Source organism: Gallus gallus, chromosome 3, assembly GCF_016699485.2.
Source record: "Gallus gallus isolate bGalGal1 chromosome 3, bGalGal1.mat.broiler.GRCg7b, whole genome shotgun sequence".
Classification (NCBI taxonomy): domain Eukaryota; kingdom Metazoa; phylum Chordata; class Aves; order Galliformes; family Phasianidae; genus Gallus; species Gallus gallus.
In genome coordinates, this window is record NC_052534.1 from 44,761,007 (window position 1) to 44,782,168 (window position 21,162).

Here is a 21,162-nt window from a genome sequence, read left to right on the forward strand (position 1 = left end):
TCACAGCCAGAATACTTTAAACCATGGTAAAATAGAAAATTGCTGATGTTACTCTATTCCCTATGAGTTGCTTGTGGTTTCTAAGGTAAGAAGATCAATGAAACTCCAAATGCTAATGGCTAGGAGTAGGCATTTGACCCTAGTGCGATCTAGGACAATCAGTAGCTTGGAAGGAGTATCCTCAGACTATTTTTCCTTTGTTAGATGACCTGTCTTTGTGTCCTAATAAGGCATTAGTCTTTCAGGCTTGCAACCTGCTACAGGTGTGCAGAGAACAACTGGTTTTAAGAAACCCTTTGTAAGTCTTTCATCGTAAGGGAAAAGCTTCTTAAATGTACAAACAACATGCAGCGTCACAGATATTCTGGATGATGCTGTAGGTCACGAACCATCTATAATTTAGAAAGGTCCGTGTTTACATGTTAAATGCCCACTGTGTGTATTTTGTACTTTGTCTTTAGAAAGGCATCTTTCCTTTCAGCAGGGACATATTGTACCATGAATAGTTAAACATATATGAAGATAATTACATCATTAAGTCACTGTAAACTTGCTTGGATTTGCCTGAATACTTGGTTCTTCAACTGTCATCCTCTTTAAGATAGGGGAAAAGCCAGTTATCAGCATGGGCACATAATAGCACAGTGACAATAGTGTCCACAGAGCAGGGGAGCCATATATGCCCAACCTGGATCTTCTGAAGGCCTTCACAACCCAATTCTATTTTTGCTGTAAAGGAAATATTCTCTGCTCCTAAAAGAATAAATGAAATTTCAGTGATGACAAACTGTACTTCATGATGCTTTAATTATAGAGAAGAAAACCTTTCACATAGATTTTTTAAGATATTTGTTTTGTTTTAAAAACTTAACCAGATTCTCATTTTCTGTGGTCAAGAAGAGAACAGGTTTATTGAATGCCCTTTAAGAAAGCGAAAGTTTTTTGGCTTGCGGAAGGTCGTGCAAGTAATTAACCTCAATCAACAAAAAGTGCCAGAAGTCCAGGGGAAATTATCCAAGTGTGTTTCTCAAGATAATTGTCTAAGGAGCTTCTAAAGATAACTGAAAGAACTTCTTGCCTATTGAAAAAAAAAGCTTTGTTATTCTGGATCTGACTTAGGACAGTGTTCAGTAGTTAATTTACTTTTAATTAGGAACTTATTATGCTGATGTGTAGTCTAAAAGAATATTGTCCACTTTGATTATGGCTTTTGATTAATGAGTCATCAGGTACCATTATTAACACCCTGATTTTTGAAGTACTAGCTTACATTGAAATTGTTTTGAGCTTTTTAAAGAAATATTTCAATCAGAACTAATCAGCCAGCTCCTGATGCTAGAGCATTTAGAAAAACTTTGCTCTTTCTAGATTCCCAATTAGTCACACATTTGTAAACCCTGAGTAAACTCAGAGAAATTATTCAGATTGTGAAGCACCACCCCTTTTCAAATTTAAAAGTAAAACCCAAGTAGAACACTTTCTACTGGTTACAAACTTTCTACTGGTTACACCGGGCCTTTTTCTATTGTCTGTTGGAGATTTAGCCTTAAAAAGCTGTCTGGATTTATTTAAGCCTTTTTATTTGTCATGTTGTTGGTACTCTTTGGACATGGAAGATAATTACTTTGAGTCATCTCCTTTTGTTTGCATCATGATTTTCAGGCTTGCATGTAAAAACCATGCATAGTGTCGTGCTTTTTCAAAAGGTAAACTAATACTGGAGTTTGCTGCAGTGTAGATACAATTGGAAGCAGTTTGCTAAAATGGCAGTGAGGGAGATCAGGTTAGGTAGCACACTAAGCTTTCAGAAGCAAAAAAGTGCCTTTACTTTTCACATCTGAGAATGCTGCCTTGGAGGACAGAACCCTGACTGCTCCCTGTGACTGCTCCTCCCACTGCCATACAATGGTATTCATCCAGGGAGCAAACACCTTGAACTGATGAATCTGTGTGTATCACTAACTCAACCTGGGTTCCATCATCCACATGAATGTGCTGCTCTCGGACTGTTCCTTTCTGTTGGAAAGAGCAGGCAAAACATTTTCTCAAATGTAATTTATTGTAGTGACCTGAGTGAACTATTTTATTTATGATGCACCAGGAAAAATGGAATTTATAGCTCTGATCTCTCGTAGTAGCCATTATTACCATTAGTTATGTTGTCTCCTAAAACTCTGACAGCATTAATCAATAGTTTGTTGTTTGTTGTTTGTTTGGTTTTTTTCCACTGAAAGTAGATGACATCAGTAAATATCCACAGGGAATGATTCAGTTGAATGACTGTCTCAAAGAGTCACTTTAAATAGTACAAGCAGAGGATTAGAGTTATAGGATTTATTCATCCAATCTACAAACCTGAAATATGTAGCATAGTAGACACAATATGTATAATCAAAGAGACTTATTCAGGGAACCATTGCTGAAAGCTAGCACAGAATGCCACAGTGAAATATCAAGAAGCTGACAGGAGTGAGTTTTACTTATTGGAGTTTTTATTATGTATTAAAATATTAAAATTTAAAACCAATTGGATTAAATCTTAACTTGGAATAAAAAGGAGCAACTCTTCTTGTTCCCTCTTATGCCCAAGTCCAAATCTGAAGCAGACATCTTTTTGATGAACCTTACGTTATAACACGGAGAATCAAAAGTAAGTTGCCTAGGGAGTATTATTAATGGCATTTTAGATCCCACACTTTCAAAGAGTAAAGGTTAGTTAGATGTTTTTTTATTAGTAGTACAGAGAAGCTTTAAAAGCACTTCTGTATTAAATAATTTCCTGGCACTCCCAATGAAAAATGCCTTGTCAGACGTCCACTTTTATATCCATGTTTCCCTGGTGGTTTTTTTTTTTTTTTTTTTTTTTTTTTTTTTTTTTTTTTTTGGTACTCTTTGTTAGTACAATTACAGTAATTTTGTGTGTTTCTATGGGGGAGGGAATGTTTATTTATGTTCTTTTCAGGAAAATGCGTAGAGCCATGGCACACACTAAATAGTAGAAACTACGCTAAAAATAAGTTCTGCCCACCCTCAACGAACTAGGAACAAAGAAATGAGGAAGTATGCATATATATTAATCTGTTGAAAACCTTGCTTCTCGAGTACATTCTATGAAAAGAATATCGAGATATGTTTAGGAAGAATTTCAAAGTTATGTGTCTGTGTATGGAGATTGATACTCGTATCACTATTAGCATATGAAAGAAAAGTTAGGTGAACAATAAAGAAATGGTATTTCATCAAATTTGTCTTTGTGTACAAAACAGAGAATCTGATCTTTGGTCTTTGAGCCCTAAAAAGAAGGACTGTTTCTTTTTATGGCTAAAAATAAGAAATAGAACTGCTCTTCTGTTAAAGGTAATCTAAAGAAAGGAAAAATAAATTCATTATTCTTATGCATAATGATGCATAAAAAATAACAAAGTCATGGTAAAGCAATAAGTACAGCTTTCAAGTGGCTTCTAAATATCCAGAGGAGAGCAAGTCAACCAGATATAACATGAAAAATGTAAAATATACATTAAAGAGTAAAATTGTAATTATCCTATAGGAAGAAAACAGTAGTTAATTCTTGAAGCAAGTACCCTTTATATAAGGCAGTTTTCTCTGGACAAAAGAGTGGAAGTAGATAATACCCATTGTATTTCACTACCCTATCACTAAAGAGAAATACTAAATTAAATCTTGTTCTAGAGCGAAATTTAGAGCATATCCATTTCAATTAATAAATGTAATGAAACTGCCTTTTACTCCTAAGATAAATATATACTCTTGACATCTGTGATATTTACATTAGTCTTCTACATAATGGAAAGCGATATTCAGACTTTCTTATTATGAAATGATCTACTGATTGATTCTGTGATTTCAGTGGAGGAAATAACGAGAAGAAAAATACAAGCTTCAAGTTAATCTGAGTTCCTCATCACTAAGGTTTTAATTAGAAAAGAGTACGCTTTGCTTTTCATGATGGTGCAGATGTTGATGAACAAAAGCGGTTACTAGCATCTGGTCTATTTTGTGAACTTACAAGAAGTTTTATAATAAATAACAGAGTCAATACAGAGTACAATTTGAATCAAATTTGCTTTGTTTACTGACGACATTTTTAATTGCTTTTCACAGTAGAAATATACTGACTCATCATTTGAACTTGTGTTTCTTTAAAAAAAAGTTCCAAGTGGATTAGTTCCCTTTTTAATATCTTGTTTAAAGGTAGTAATTTATTTTTTCTTAAATTGTGTTTCTGCCTAATAAGCTATTGTGAGTACTGCCAAATGACAGCTGTGGAAAGCACAAGTCATGCACAAAATAAGCTGCCCCAAAAGTGTAGCTTAGTCACAAAGTTCTTTTTCTTTTTTTTTCTTTCTAACCTTTGGTCTCTCAGCAGCACGCTAAGGACAGTACTTGCAAGGTTCTCTGGAAGCTAAATCGGTGTAGCAGTTCATTGCATATAACCTACTGAGCAACAGTCAGGTGGTAATAGGCTATAACTGAACCAGTGACCTTGTTGTGATAGGTTGGTTCCTTGAAACATTTACATCTTACAACTCCGGGCCACAGATTTCTGTAATTTAAAATACATTTTATTGCAAAGTAGAGGACAAAAAGAAGAGCTATCATTTTTTCTCAAAGTTTCTGTTTACAGTCTATGTTATTTTTGCACATTTATGCTGCATACAGAAATTGTCTTTGCTTTTTTGCTGGATTATTGATAGCCACTTACAAATGAAAGTGTTTTTCTGATTACAATATTACTTGTAGTTATTAATGTCTGTGGATTGTTGCATCAATGATACTGAATTTAACAACTTGTCTTTACATTATTGTGGTCGTTTAATACCAGTGAGCACCTAAGAACCATCATGCCATTCTCTCGCTCCCTCTTGACAGAACGGGGAGAAAATGCAATTTAAAAAATTCATGGGTTGGGATAAGGGCAGGGGCATCACTCACCAGTTACCATCATGTATAAAGGAAGATTAATGTCATTTATTGCCCATTGATAACAGAGGCACTGAGAATTAAAAGTGAACTACAAACATCTTAATTTGAATTCGTACATTCTGTAATCGGATTTTTGTATATACAAAAATGTAAGTTCAATCTGCAGACTGTAATACATAACAACTGGAGTTCTATATCTATTCAAAAGACACAGAGAACTGTGCCCTACGAATTTTTGTACAGTTTGCAGTTCTGCTGGTATATTAAGGCTTTTGTCTCCATTAGCAAATGTAGTTGCAAGAATGCATCTGAAATGGGAAATAGTTTGTTATGGAGACATGGTTCTAACTTTTTAGGACCTTTGCCTCAAATTAGCTCTAATCTGTGCTAGCACCATGGGGCATAAAATGAATTCTTGGAGCTCATCTTCTGGTTCAGTTTCATAAGAGTCAAAGTCATGCTCTAAACTACGTTACAGTGTGAACCAAAGCATTGTATATGAAGGTGGCTGGTAGTTCTGTTTCAAAAGTGTATTTTAGCTCCAAAGTACTGCACTCTTGTGAATATATCCTGACTTATTTTTTTTAATCTCCATTTTTATATTTTTATATTTTAATGTTTATATTTTTTCAGAAGTTCAGTTGTATCATTTGTACAAGAGCTTCAAGAATTCAGTGTCAAAAATCACATTCGTGTATATTTATTTATCCATTGTCAGATGGTAATTCATGTTAAGGCTGAACTTTTTTTCTGTGCAAAGAACTCTTGTTTTTGGAGTCACTGATTTATGAGGATAGTGAAAATATCATGGTCACTGGCTTTCAAAATTTTAGTATTGTTTGTGTAACTTTTTTGAAATATGTACACCAAATTGTCGCGTGCAAAGAGATTCCTTCAGCATAGAACTTTGTGTGCAACAAGGGTCATAGAATCATATCATAGGATCATAGAATGGCTTGGGTTGGAAGGGACCTCAAGGATCATCAAGCTCCAACCCCCCTGCTGTATGCAGGGCCACCACCTCCACATTTAATCCTAGACCAGGCTGCCCAGGGCCCCATTGAATCTGGCCTTGAACACCTCCATGGACAGGGCATCCACAGCCTCTATGGGCAGCCTGTGACAGCACCTCATCTCTCTTGTAGTAAAGAACTTCCCCCTAATATTCAATCTAAATCTTCCCTCCTTCAACTTAAAACCATTTTTCCTTGTCCTGCCGTTATCTACCCTTGTAAAGAGTTGACTTCCCTCCTGTTTGTAGGCTCCCTTTAGGTACTGGCAGGCTGCAATGAGTTCATCTCACAGCCTTCTCTTCACCAAGCTGAACAAGCCCAGCTCCCTCAGCAAGTCTTACATTGTGCACACTGTAAAGCAGGTAGACTGTAATGGCAGTGGTAGAATTCGGGTTGAATGAATGAAAGTTGAAGATCCATGAGTGCAGAGTACACTTTTTTAACCTGAAAAGTTAGTTGCTCTAGTTAAAGCAGTAGATTTTAGCAGTCATACACAGTTCACAATTTCAAAAGGATGGACTGTACTTGAGATGTTTCTTGGATCTGTCAAGTAAACATATTTCCTTCAGATTTGACATTCAAATCATCCCATTCTGTTTACATTTAACAGTCACACATTTATTCAAGGTTCTGCTCTGTTTCTGTGTTTGAATTTCCTGAAGAACCTACCCTTGTGCCCCAGAGCTTTAATGTATTCTGGCATTTTCTTCTGTGCATGTACATCAGTCTACAGAAAAATGCATTTGATCATTGTTTATCATGTAGTGATTCAGGGGCAACAGGCAGTAGTTTATTTTACTGGGTCTCTGAAGAACCAAAAAGATTCCTTGTTAGTCTTATTTTACTAGATGATGTATAAAGCGAGAGAGTTCATTAATTTATGCAGGATTTCTTCAAAGATTTGCTTTTGGTCCTCAGTCTGTTCAGTTTCATTTTAAAATGTTTCTTTCTTTGTTTAAAAGGGTAGGGCTTGAACTTTGTGTTTTCAAAACAAGTGTTGAAAGCCATAGTAAAGAAAAAAAAGCTTCTGTCTTTGCACATATTCACATTTTATCTAATTCATTAATATTCTCTTTATTTAGTGATTATTATTAATCACAGTCACGTGCACAAGGCTAAATGTCAAAGACATGCTACAGGTGGCAAGATCATCTGGAAAAGTGGTGACAAGCATGACCATGGCCCTGCTGCACCTTTCCCAAGAGCAGCATAGCACAGTGCTGGCTTTGGGACAGGTTGCACTCTCACAGAGAGAGGTGGAACATCTACATCCTTCCAGCTTTGCTACTGCTTCTTCCCACTGTACTTTATAGTATAGGTTTTATAGTTTCCCTGATGTGTAAAGATGTATCTGCATTGAACAGAATCCTCAGAAAACAATTAAAAGAGCAGGAGTTAACTTGCAGACTTGAGAAGAATTTTTCACATCTCACTAATTTTACTTATGGTGAGTTTGCAAACCAGGAAAGAAAAGAAAAAGCCTCCATTTTTATTTTTATTTCTATTTTTATGTTAACATCATTTAATTTTACTTACCATGTAATTATGGGAAGGTCATTATAATTTTTGACCTTCTAAATACTAAATATACTAAATATTTCTTTTTTTTTTCTCCTTCCTCCTTACCTCCCCCCCCTTTCTCCTTTCTTTCCTTTCTCTCTTCCTCCTTCTCTTTTCTCTCTTTTTATGTGTGTGTCTATGTGTATATGTGTATTTCTTAGTGCATCTTTCCCTGTTGCTGAAAGGATGGAAAAAGTCAGAGAAGGAGAAAGGTGGTCAGATGTATAGGAGTTTTGTGGACAGAGGTAGGACAGTAAGAAGGTACATTTCATAGATTTTTCATCTAGACAGATTCTTTCTTCAGCACAAACAGTTTTACACCAGGGGAGACATTTCTTTTCTTTCTAAAGCTTTTCTCAGAGTAAATTAAGAGCAGTTTTCTATAACTCATCGTTAGTGGGGCCATACTGTCCAGGGATCAGAGCTCCATATTATCATGAATTTATGTTTTAGGGCATTTTGGTGAAGTATTGGAATGCTGTTATCCCTGTCTTACAGGTGCAGAAATGTTGTGCAGGGTGGTTTGAGAAACATAACTTGCTGCATACTTTGGTGCTAAGACATCTTTAAAAATTTGTTCTTAACTGATCTGTTCAGTAACAGGTAGAAAATCTTTATCAGGGCAGTGTCAAGTTAATGATAATCTGCCTTCCTTCTGTCTGTCAATGCTATAAGCAATTTCAGCCTGACATCCTGTAGCTCAATACTTGGTTAGGAATACAGCATGGATTATTTGTTTGGTACTTTTTTAAAAAACACTAAATTAAAAAAAATCAAACAAGAAAGTGAACTATTTGTATTGTGTCACAGAAGTCATAATACTTAAATAAGCAGTTTCATAGAAATCTTGGTTTTATCATCAGTTAGATATTAGCAAGCTGGAAACCCAGGAGCATGTGCACACCCCTGAAAAACACTGAAGACATTGATATCACTAGAAGGTAGAGCTTGAAAGAAATATTACATTATTTTCTGTTCAATTTGCTCACATACTAGTACCCAGCAGTATGGCAGTACTCCAGGGAGGATATTGCAAACAGTATTCAGCTGAAGTGTACAGTAGGTTATTGCAGTTTAACAAAGATGAACTCTGCTTGATTTCAAGGATTTCTCCATTTTCTTTATATCCAACTTAATGTAGACTTCTCAGTATTATTATCATAAAAGTAGTCTAAAGGGACTAGGAATGAAGCCTGGCAGATAGACTTAAAATGAAAGGAGACCCTTGATAGGATTTTGTGACTACAAAAGAATTTAATAAATAGTGGAATAATGATTCACTGATGTAGTGGAAGTTATTGAATTATAAAATTCACAAGAGTTCCTGAAGCAAGGCAGCAGCTTCTACTGGTAGAGTGATTGCCTGCTGTTATTTCCTCTCCCACTTCACTGCTTCATTTGCACCTAAACAGAAAGCTTTTTTTCATACCTTTTAAAAATTTGAGTCCAGGATTTTTTAAAATACTTGAGGTTTCAAAATATCTTCTACCCTGTCATCGATCCTCCTTAGGGCCTGGAGAATCTCCTCTGTGAGGAAAGGCTAAGCAAACTGGGTCTGTTCCGCCTTGAGAAACAAAGACTCAGAGGGAATCTGATTAATGTCTATAAGTAACTTAAGTGTGGGAGTCAAAGAAACATGGCCAACCTTTTCTCAGCGGTCTGTGGGGACAGGACAAGGGGAAATGGCCATAAACTGGAGCTTAGGAAATTCCGCACTGATATGCAGAGGGCCTTCTTCGTGGTGCAGGTGATGGAGCACTGGAATAGGCTGCTCGGGGAGGTTGTGGATTCTCCTTCTCTGGAGATATTCAAGACCCACCTGGATGCCTACCTGTGCAGCCTGCTGTAGGGAGCCTGCTTTGCAGGGGAGTTGGACTCAAATGATCTCTAGAGGTCCCTTCCAGCCACTACAGTTCTGTGATTCTGTGATCTTCAGCTTTGCTAAGAAACAAAAGTTTATGAATTATGGAGATACAGAGTTTCAACTTCTTCAAGCTCTGTGGGGTAATTGATAGAGAGGGTGATTTAGGCAACCCTCATACATCCAGTAGTAAGAAGGAGTTATTTGTCAAGTGTTTCGGGAACTGAAAGATAATTAAGTGCTTTGTGATAGTGGCAATTTTATGTCATGGCTTTGTCCCATACAATCTAAGAACAAATTAGACTTAAATCAGTCACTTTGGCAAGGTCCCCAGTTCTTACTGGAAATGTGTTGGCAACTTAAATACAGAAAAGAAAAAGAAAAAAAGAAAAAAAAAAGGATTGAATATAAATACTAAACTAAATGATGTGGAAAACAACACACTAGCATGTGAAGTTCACTTTAGCGTTTAATACAAAAATCAGTGAATGTGTTTCATGGCAGTGGGGATTTTCCAGCATGCTTAAGGTTTCAGTGCTGGCACACAGCAGATATCAGTCAGCCTTGCTGTAGAATTTAACTCAGTATTGTTGTACAGTGCTCTACCTCCTTACCGGTAGAAGGTTACTGCATTTACCATACAGTTTCTCCTGGCTCTGGAAGGGAAACACAAGTCCTCTGCTCCTGTGATGTTGCCAGAAAAAAATATGCAGGAAATTATTTTCCATGCCAGAGGAAACAAGCTGTGATTACCACTCTGGAAGGAAAATAAAGAGGGCTATGAAGAAGAGCCAGTACAAATACCCAGCTCCTTGGCAATAACTACTGAGTTAATGGGTTTCTTTAATGGATCAATCTTTTCACCTACATGATGCTTTGCATCTTAGGTTTCACTTTGTTTATGGTGCCTAAGTAGAAAACTGTCTCAGGGATACATATATCAGACAGTGCTACGGTGTGGTAAAGCTAAAATGTGAAAGAGTCAAAAGCCAACACAGTGTACCAATCAGGGCATAATATGGGAGATGGTTTTTTGCTGTAGGTGTAGGAGATAACGTGTGAGATCAAATATGTGAGTTGAGCATCTCAAGGAACATCTGATGTGAGTTAAGAGACTAGTAGAAGCATTTCTCAGTGGTGCCATCCAGCTACGTCTCAGCATGAATACATGTAATGCTTAAGAGATAAACATGAGGTACTCATCTCTCAAAACTTTAAAAACAATTAGATCTCAGTGGTAGAACTTGAAAGTAATAGCAAGATCAAATGTAAATTAATGTGCTGTTTTTATACCACAAAAGCAGTACTCGTATTCAACCTGCATTCTTAATATTTTGCGTATCTGAATTACAGAAGGACATTTGTGGTAGGCTTTATAAGCACAAGCGTTGGTAAGAAACCTCATTTCTTTTCTTGGCTCAAGCAGCAGACACCTGTCCCACAGCAGGAGGCAGCAAGCAGTCTCATTAATGTCTATTTGTTGCAGTACAGGAAAGTATTACCCCCAGTTTTTACAGATGGAAAGACTGGAATTGCAAAATTAAGAAACTTGTTCACAGCTTCAGGGGTTCCATACTCCCATTGCCAATTCTGAGCACTTAAATTACAGGCTCTGCTTCGGAAAAAAAGGAAGTACTTCTGTCATGGAGAGATGAAGGGCATGATATTTCTTTCATGTACTCTGTTGTGATCCACAGATCATTCCATTCCAGTGAGTGGGATTGACTGGGTAACTCCAAGAGAATTAAACCAAAACTTCAGGAGATTTTTTAAGGTGTGTTAGAGAACAAATCCTTCTGAGCCCTATGTCTTATGTTCATAACTGGATTTGGTGCTGCAGAGCCTATCACTCCATGCTGCATTATTTCTTTCTAGGTGAACAATTTTTCATTATGGTGATTATTATTTAGTTCAAATCAAAACAGACAGAGGACAGAATCAGAACAGCTTCTCTACTCACTTGTAAATTTTCCTTCCCAAAAATGATAATGAAAATATATAGTATTGAGGCGATGAGCTAAAGATGTGAAGTGTTCTCATCTTGGGAACTGATTGTACCATGCCCGTTTCAAAGAGAAGTTTTTTCATACATACATAATATATGTGTGTGTGTGTGCGTGTGTGTACAGCTAAGGTATTTTTTCATTATTCACTTCTAAAAATCATGCTGTGCTGCTGCTCATCTTAGCAGAAATAAGCAGCTACTGCTCTGCTTATCATTCCTCCACACAGACAGTCTCTGACCTTGTTTTCTCTGTCACATATATGAATCTCTGTTAACATAAACAGCAAAACAAAAATCTCTACTGGAACAAGACCATATACTCTGTTCCCTGTGGGGATTCTCTATGAAAATAAATTTGTACAAAACATTAGCTGCATTGTTCCTTGAACTTCTGAAAGGTATTCAGAAACTGCAGTGATGAGCAGTATATAAAAACCTGGCAGAATGGAAGAGAATTGCTTGAAACTGTATTGTTTTGCACTGAAAACATTATCTGTAATTGCAGTAATATTTAAATTCTGCCAATAAGCAGAATTTAAAGGTGGATAATAGAACACCTGATGATCAGTCCTTTAATTACCGTTGTATGTCTGTATGCAAGTAATGCTTTTTAAATCAGTGAGTATGACCAGAAATGCTGCTTTTTTTTTTTTTCTGTAGCTAGAAGTTGTACATTCTGTCTTCAAATAGAAAAACAATACTTCTATCTGAAAATTAACTGCATTGGGATATTAAGTGCTTTTGGATTTTCCTCAGGTTCATATTAAATTGAAGTTTGTCTTAGCTTACCCAGTATTTTTCAGTCAATAACATGTAAACTGATATGGGTGGGGGTTTTTTGTCTGTTTTGTGTGTGACAAATTGAAATACATAACTTGAAAGTGAGTTCATTTTGTTGCTATTAGGGTACATCCCAATAAGAGTCAGGAGGAATCATACTGAAGTCACAGTAATTCTAGTTTGTCTCCAGCACTCTTAAAATGAATTACTGTGTGATGCCAATGGTGTGGGTCAGTAAGTCATCAGCTTTTTCCTTCAACACTGAAAACTGGGAAGGATTTTGCTTTAGCTATTTCATTTTTTAAATTCGAGCATTGACTTAAAGTCACAGAGCTTTTCTGTTTTCCTGTCCTCCAACAAGCCTTCTAGGAAAAAGAAAATATTCTCTTTTTTCGGAGGTTTTTTTTTACATCATTTTTCATTGATGCAGACTTCCCTTCCTGAGGAAGTGCCTTCAAAGTTCAGCTAGTTGATTGACAATTATGGAACTTTTCTTCCATATCCAAGAAGAACATACTCAGAGGCAGCATTTTCTCTACAACTTAGTTGACTGAGTCTGTAAATTGTCCAAAGGTGGATGTGTCTGTGATTTGATGGGGAGTTAAACATTTCTAACAGCACAGATCTTTTCTGTTTTGTAAGATTAGGCACTCCTTTGGCAGCAATAGTTATAATATTTAACTTATTCCTATATCACACACACACTTACATGATAATAGGCACTGGAATGGGCTGCCCAGGGAGGTGGTGGAGTCACCGACCCTGGAGGTGTTCAAGGAACGTTTGGACGTTGTGTTGAGGGACATGGTTTAGTGAGAGCTATTGGTCATGGGTGGATGGTTGGACTGGGTGATCCTGTGGGTCTCTTCCAAACTTGGTGACTCTATGATGCTATGATTCTAAGTAACTTCCTGCAAATCTGCATCTACATACAGATCTGTCAGATACAAAATAGGTGACTAAGTGATGGGAGCCACAGTACTTAACTTTGCTGAGTCCTCACTGAATGCTAGGGATTGGTATTTGGTTGCCTTCTGGTAAGTGACTTAATAAGGTAATCATTTTGTAAAGACAAATATATATATATATATATATCCCAGAAATGTGCCTGCATAAGCAATTTGGCCAGAATTTCTTCCTATCAGCACTCTGTGCAGTCAGACATTTTCTGAATCATTGACAGCGTTGCATCTCTTCTGGACACTTCTTCTACCAATGAAACATAATCTGGGCTGTCCAGCTTTTACCAGGAAATATGGATGTAAGCACAGGTAGACAGAATGAAAGGTGTGGCTAGCTAAATGCTGTGCTGATATCATACTCCAGTGTTTTGAAAAAACTGCTTAACCTAATTGGACTTGTCACAATGAGGTCAGAAGTACTGCAAGAGTCTTGGTGATTGTACTGAGTTCCTGGAAACCTTTTTCTTTTGAAGAGACCTACTTATTTTTGTAATATCTAAATAGAAGGTGTTTTGTTTTGTTTTTTAATTTCTTTGGTGTGTGTGAAGGACCTGTCTTGCCTAACACCATTTGACTGGTCATTTATTGCTTTGAGGATCTGGCTGGGGGGGAAGAGGGTTTATGTAAGCACCAGCAGGTGCATTCAGTGTTGGATTGCAAGTAAAGTCAATTTTTTAGCATTGTCAGAGAGGATAGGATTTTTTACAGAGGAGCCAGCATTTACAGTATTATGTATGCTGCCTGTCTAAACCTGCAGTCACTTGGCACTGAACCTGTAATGATACTGGCCAAGTAATTTAGATGGCACATGTGTTCAGATGGCATAGCTCCACCTAGGTTCAGAGTCAGCCAAGAGATCATTCATCTAGGAGAATCAAGTAATGCTGCAAATAGGATTTCAAGCCAAAAAAATTTTCCAAACAGCTGCCTGTTCCTATATCATATACCTATAGCTGAGGTGGTATGTGATTGATAATCTATTCATTGCTGATTATCCTTCAAAGTATAGCCCTCTGTAGCTGTATTTGCCTTAACCCTGCAGTGCAGAGCTGGTACTCGCATGGTTAAGGAGAAGTAATTACAGTCCCTGCTGTCTTCACATTTTTAGATAGCTAAGAATGTAAAATCATTCCTGTACTTTTTCTAGAATAAAAGACACAGTATTTCTGCTTAAGACTTCCCCATTGCTATCTGTTAAAAGAAACTTGGAAGAATGTGAAACTTTTAAAGTAGTTTAGGGGTTTGAGCAAAGCTTTTTGCAAGCCTTGAAAGTCCAAAGGTGTTTCAGTCATCTCTGTTAAACAGTGAGGGAGGTCAATATATCAGTAGCAGTCATGCCCATGAGATCAACGCTCATCCTTGAGAAATAAAAGTTGCTAAATACATCCCTTGAGAGCTGCCTTTGCTGTGCAACCTGAAGTTCCAGCTTTTTGTCTCAAATTCAAGGAGTTAAGTGCTTGATTCTGAGAAGGTCAAAATCAGCAGAGCTGCATGGACTTCAGCAAAGCTGTGTACTCCAGGCAGCACCCTGATGCCTTAAAAAACAGTGAGAGAGAAAAGAAAGTGATGAGTGAACAGATACATATGAAGAGATATTCAAATAATTTATCTCCCCTGTACCAAAAGGATTGAACATTTTCTTTGAAGTAAAATGCTAGCATCGGGAAAGTTCTTTCTGTGGTTATTTTCAGAAATTTCTAGAAAGATTAAACAATGGTATCGGAGTCCCAAACACAAAATATACCAGGCAGAACATCAACTGGCTGCAGCCACAGGAAAGTGAATTATGGGAAGTCTCTTCTCCCTTCTGAAGCAAGTGATGTGGCCCATTGCTGGACACCTTGCAGAGTGGAAAGTGCAAGCCATTTCACACAAGGTCTGCACAATATGTGTTCCATTACATCTGTCTTGTTTTAGCAGAACACTAGAAATACCAGTTTCTCATATAAAAACTGTTAAACAGAAAATCAACAATGAATTGATTGCAACAGATAGGAATTAAGCTAAAGGCCCTAATCTTTAAATCTAGCCTAAATCAATGGACGTAGACCTAGGAGTTAGCTCTAAGTTCAGAAGATTTAAGCATAGGAACTGGGTACGGCTCAGGTAGTTAGGTGATGATGCTTTGATCTCATGGTGTCTGTGGCATCAGTGCCTGTTTTATCAATGATTACCATGTAATAAGGGAAACTTACATTTGGGAATGTGTTCAATTACTAAATTTGAGCTTGTTTCTGTACTACCAGATCCTACCTTTCATAGCTGTCCAGGAGTTCTGGGCAGCACTGAGTGAACCAAAGACAAGCTGAATCATGCCACCATAATTTAGATCCCTTAGCTCATGTAGATGAAGGACTATTTGAAAACTCAGATTTAACTATACATCAGAAGGTATCAATTAAGATATTTTCCTTTCATATTTCAGGATGCTCCAGGCAAACATAGTTTTCCAAGTCTTCATCTATTTTTTTTTTTCATATCAGAAAGATTTTAAAAAGTAAATGTTTAACATACCTCGCTGGTATAAAAATGTACATTTTCTTTCACTTAGTTCAATAGTTGGCCAATTCAAAACTTTTTGCAAAGTGACAGCATGCTAAGAGTGTTTAGGAATAGGAGGAAGAGAATTCTTATTTGCATTAAATAATTACAACCTTCAGATTGGAAATGAAGTTGTTAAATATTCACAGTATCACAGAATACCAGAATGTCTGTTGGCCTTTGAGTTTTCATCTCAGAAGAGCCCTTTTGAAGCAAATTTCTCAATTATTTCAGCTCACTGCACTTGGATTCACATTGTAGCATGATCTCAGGGCACATCAACTGGCCTTTTTTCCTCAAGAAATTAAACTGAACAACAAGGTCCAAGAGTTCATATAACGCATCCCTGCTTCCAGTGAGCATTCAGTCCAAAGACAGACTAAAACTGGTCTTAAATAACCCCTTTGAAACATGACTATTGTGGGCATTGTGTCTCTTGAACCAATGCTGGACTTTTCTAATCTCTTCATATCACATTGCACTACGAAAGAATGCTTCTCCAGAGGAAAAAAAGTGAAGGGAAATATGGTTATGAGCTTATTCAGTTGAACAAGAATGTTGGAGGGGGTTTTTGGTACTTCTGTTTGTTTGTTTTCTTTGAGGTTGTTGTGCTGGGTTTTTTTGTTTGGTTGGTTGGTTTGGTTTGGTTTTTGGTTTTTTTTACAGGAGGTTTATTTCAGTTTACAGAAAATATTACTATCCTTTTTTTTTTAATATATATTTTTACTGCAAGCATCACTACAGCAGTACTTACAGTGTAGTTCAGATTTCAGGATGTGTCTAATGTTTGCAGCAAGGTAAAAGAGGGTTTCTCACCTACTTGTCAGAATTTTATAGAAAAGCAATTTATTAGATGAAAACTTTGGGGTAGCAGTTGGATAGACTGCTAATGTAAAACCGTAGCACCATTTTGGCTAAGATGTTTTTCTTTCCACTGAGAGCCACTTTAATGACTGGTCAAACGTACTAACCATCCAGTCCTTGCCTTAGGCCTTCAGACTAATTTAGAATGTCATTAGCCATTCAGTAATAGGAAAGCATATGCTACATTATCCAGTGCATGCAAAACAGATAAGAATATCTACTCTATGATGGAAACTGGAAAATAAATAAATGGCTAAATCAGCTCATAGTCTTAAAATAAGTCTGTGTTTGGTTAATGTGTAGCTGCAGCATCTGTGATAAAGTAAAAATGCATATATCTCCCATTTGGTTCATATAGGTAATTAATTGTGAGAGAAGTTCAGCCTTGCTTATGATTTGATTCATTCAGCAAGAATGCACTTTTCACAGTACTTTACACATTGCCATCTCACAGAGACTGCCCCTTTTTTTTCTCTTTCAGTTCTGTGAATTAAAAGATGTATACATTTGCATCTTGTTCCTGACTTTAAAACCAGTATTCCTGTTCTGCTGGAGCCAGCAAACCTGTTCAGGTCTGGTGCTCTGCATTTTTTCTGTACTCACTAGGCAGCTTGGGTTTTCCTGTGAACTGAATGAGAAAGTGGTATCACATGGCCTTTCTATTGAATTGCATAAAGCAGCACTCACCCTGACCTTGGCGTGTCTCATGGAAAATGTCAACAACCATACAATCATAGAAGGGTACACATGAGCAGAAAGAAGACAAATTATATTAAAAAGTATCTACCATTTAGAGCTTTAATTTCCTCTCCTAGATCCTGTTTAGCAGGGCATCTTAAAATGATTTTTCAAAGAGACTTAGCAAATACAAATTAAGATGTTTATTCAAGGAGAAATATGTCTTGTTTCAAACCAGTTGTATATTAAGTATAGAACTGAAAACAGTTTTCCTCCACAGATGAAGAATTAGTAAATCTTTCAGTTATTAATTATCTAGAGAAACTATTTGCTGAATGAATATCATTATTTATTAATTATGTATCAGAGATCCAAAAATGCTTTACCAGCTGTATTTACAATTCCCAGTTGATGTAAATTGGCTTTGCTGCTTGAAAACAAAACATCTATATCAGTTTACACCAGCTCAATCACATCTTACAAATATCTTACAAGATCTCACTCCGTAAGTGCAGGTTGCTGTTGAAATCTCAGACCTGCTAAGCAACATGCAACTTTCCATATTAAAATATCTAAAATATTTAGCATTTTTCCAGAAACACCAGAAAGGGCTTGGGTTTCTGTGAGAAGCTCAGAAGCAGTGTCCTTTTAAGAAGTCAATACCAGCTGAACACTGAACCCTTCAGATATCTGAGCAGAAGAGGAGAGTGTTTACAGTGAAGTCTGCCCTGTGCTGCAGTTTCCCAAACTCTCCCTTGCTCTCAGCATCTTCCTTTCACTCCCTGAAAACCAACCTACCACTTCCTGGTAGAAGAAAGTGATATATTAGGTTACCTAAATTTAAACTATTAACAGTTTGTGAAAATGAGAATCAGAAGTGGTTTGCCAACTCCAGCATGGATACCACTCTCTTATCCTTTTTTTTTTTTTCCCTAAAATCTTATTATCACAAGTAAAAGGTCTACTAAAATAGCAAGTGGTTTAAGACCCTAAATTTGTAAGTTTATCTGTGGCTCATCATTTATGTAATTTGGCTTTCTTCACAGAACAAGGCTAACATTCTACCTTCTCAGTAGCTTCTGCCCTAAAGGTAAAAGAGAAGGCTGGACTGTAAATAATTTTTCAAAGGTTATGTGATGTAAACAAATAAGGTATAGTCTCATACCACAAAAAAAGAAAAAAGAGTTTACAGAACTCTAACAAGTCTGATGTTTTGTTCTTTCCCCTTTTTCTCTCTGGTGTTTGTTCGGTCTTCGTGGCTCCAAAACATGAGCCAGTACCGAAATGGCAGTATGGCTTGTCACAGTGCTTTGTAAGGGCAACTTACTGAGAAACTGCAACTTGAATTAGAGAGGGGCAAAGCCCTCACTTAACATGTGGAGCCAAAACAGTCCTATTCCACATGTTTCCTGTCATTAAATCTCATCAATATGATTTAAATCAAATACAGGAGAAGAATACATAGTAACATGCCAGGATCTGAAATGCAGTAGGAAGCGTGGCTAGGTAATGTCTCATGACTAGTGCTTTAGTACTGAAAAGTTGCTTTCCATCTCTTTTTACTTAGTAATGTTTCAGTCTTCCTTTCTCAAAAAGATAATGAAAATGGAAGGACATTTCAAAATTCTGAAGACACTGTCAGAAGTTCCTTACAGTCAGTCGGGCTCACAGGACTTCCAGGGGATGGCTGATGGTGTTTATCACCTGGGCATCACAGTGTCTGGCACACCATGGAGCTAAGTGCTGCATTTACTAGTACAATGATACTGCACATACAAAAATTTTTTGAAAGCTTGTAATAAGGAAAAAATGTTTCTCATTTTTCTATAAAGCTTTCCAAGCAGTCAAGGTAATACTGAAGGTAGTCATTTTCCATATGATAGTTCTTGTGTCAGATAATGACTTTGCAGTCTTTGAAATCCTGTCTCAAAATTGCTCTATATGTTTTTATTATTATTATTTTTTTTCCAGGAAGCTTTACAAAGGAAAGACAACATGAGCACACAGCTTTTATTGTGTGGGCGTGTGGTTGCCTCTGTATAATAGACTCCCTAATGTTCTTGGTTATAATGTGTAGCATTGACAATGTAGGGATGTGGATTTCCAAACTCCACTTTCAGTCTCCATAACAGCTTTTCATTCAGCCAAAGGATTTAGACCTAATTATGGAGCTGTGTGCTTTTTGTTCTGTTGTTTGATCAGAAAGTATCCCAGGCATCTTGTCACTGTCATTTAGGGCAAAGAACCAGAGTGTGTCAATGTGCTTTGGAAAGCTTTTGATTTTTCTAAGTATACAGCTATAGATTTTAAACAGTGATTCCTATAGGCTTCCTTATGATACTCACAGGCAATTGCCAAGGCAGTACTACTGGAATAAATCCCTATTGGGTAGCTGCTAATATTCACTTCCAGTCTTTGGCAGGATGGGGAAGAGAACAGATAATGGTATGTTTTGGTTGGTTTGTTGGGTTTTTTATTTATGTTTTTTAATAAAGTTAAATATTTCTGGAACAGTTACAGTTTTGAGTTATTTTGAAATTATTTTTAAATGTGAAACAATAATAGTACAAATATAAGTAGATATACTGAGTTTGAAACTGTTAATTTCATTAATCTATTTCTGCTCTTCCTCTGATCTTATGTATACCAACTCACACCTGTATTCAGACACATGCAGTTGTTTTGTGCCATCCAATTCATGTGTATTAGCCAAAGAACAAATTCCACTCCAAGAATGAGAAAGATGATAACAAAGCAAAACAAAAAGAATAAGACACAAGAGAACAGCTTGACGTGGAGGGGTGTGGATACATGGGAAAAACTATGAGAGGGCAAGAAGCAGGAGTCTCAGTAGATGAGTGTCCTAATTATTCTGTGCTATTTTTGCTAAGCAGACACTAAAGAAAACAGATGCTTTACTGTCAGTGATGTGAAACTGGAGAAAGAAATTCCTTGTGGCTATTTATAGGGAGCTTTTGTGAGCTGGAAGGGCACTAAGATAGAAAGCAATAAGAGGACTGGATGATTGAGGCTGACATTATCACAATGCACGGGTGGGAATGAGAACCAGAGTTCTGCATTGGTGAAGGACAACTGGTATGTAAAGAAAGAATAGTCTGTGAAAGGTTTTGAAAGAGATGACAAGAAGTTTTTGCTAAGCAGGGTAAAAAATAAAGAGGTAAAGGAGGATGCAGAGGCAGAGTGACACACTTAAAGGTACTGGTTAGGTGAATGATCTCTGCAGCAACAATCTGAATGGAAGCAGGAAAAAAAAAGGATATTTTAATTTATCAGAACACATGCCAACGCAGCTCTCTTCAAACATCTCCAAATATGTGTATGGATAAGGAAAACACTTCAAAGCATCAAAAGAAATGAAAGATGTAAAAATGAATGGTATCAAGTTATGCATCTAAGGATAGTTCTCTTGCCCGCATTAGTGAAAATATATTGTAAGGTAGAAAAAAATAACATGTTCTAATTTAAATATACATTGTATTTAATTTTATGACAAGACTACTAATCCATAAGCAAACTTCAGAATTGTATCAGAAACGTAGTATGGTTGGCAGAGACAAGTATGCAGCAAAGATCTGTGAATTGACCCATTAAATATATGTCTACGGATTTAATCACCCCAAAAACATATGATAGAGAAGAAAATGGGGTTAAAGACAAAGTCCTTACAACTATTACCAAAAAAGTTTAAAAAAGTGAGGAGGTTGCTCCAGAGATTGCACAGGCTAAAGGTGTAACTAGAGTTTTTCTAGAGAGCAAAGGAAGGACATTAGTTTTGATGAGAAGAGTCAGCAAAATCTGAGGTCTCAGCAGGCAAAAAGGAGCCAAAAGTGGAAATTCAATTTTAAACACAAGCTATAAAAAGCAAGAGACAAGAAGGGGGTTCTGGAGGAGAATGAGGAACATGGCAGCAGGAAGGAGAAAGACTACAGT

At 36.8% G+C, this 21,162-nt stretch overlaps 1 protein-coding gene across 4 annotated transcripts in view; it reads left to right on the forward strand.

The window, feature by feature from the left end:
- PARK2 (parkin RBR E3 ubiquitin protein ligase) overlaps window positions 1-21,162 on the forward strand; it is a 680,874-nt gene that overhangs the window by 600,433 nt on the left and 59,279 nt on the right. Inside the window, exon 10 of one of the 4 annotated variants that reach the window (XR_005858705.2) lies at window positions 17,015-17,105. The exons of the other annotated variants lie outside the window; for them this stretch is intronic. The gene's annotated coding sequence lies outside the window, so the exon portion shown is untranslated. The remainder of the gene's footprint in view (window positions 1-17,014; window positions 17,106-21,162) is intronic. 4 annotated transcript variants of the gene reach the window in all.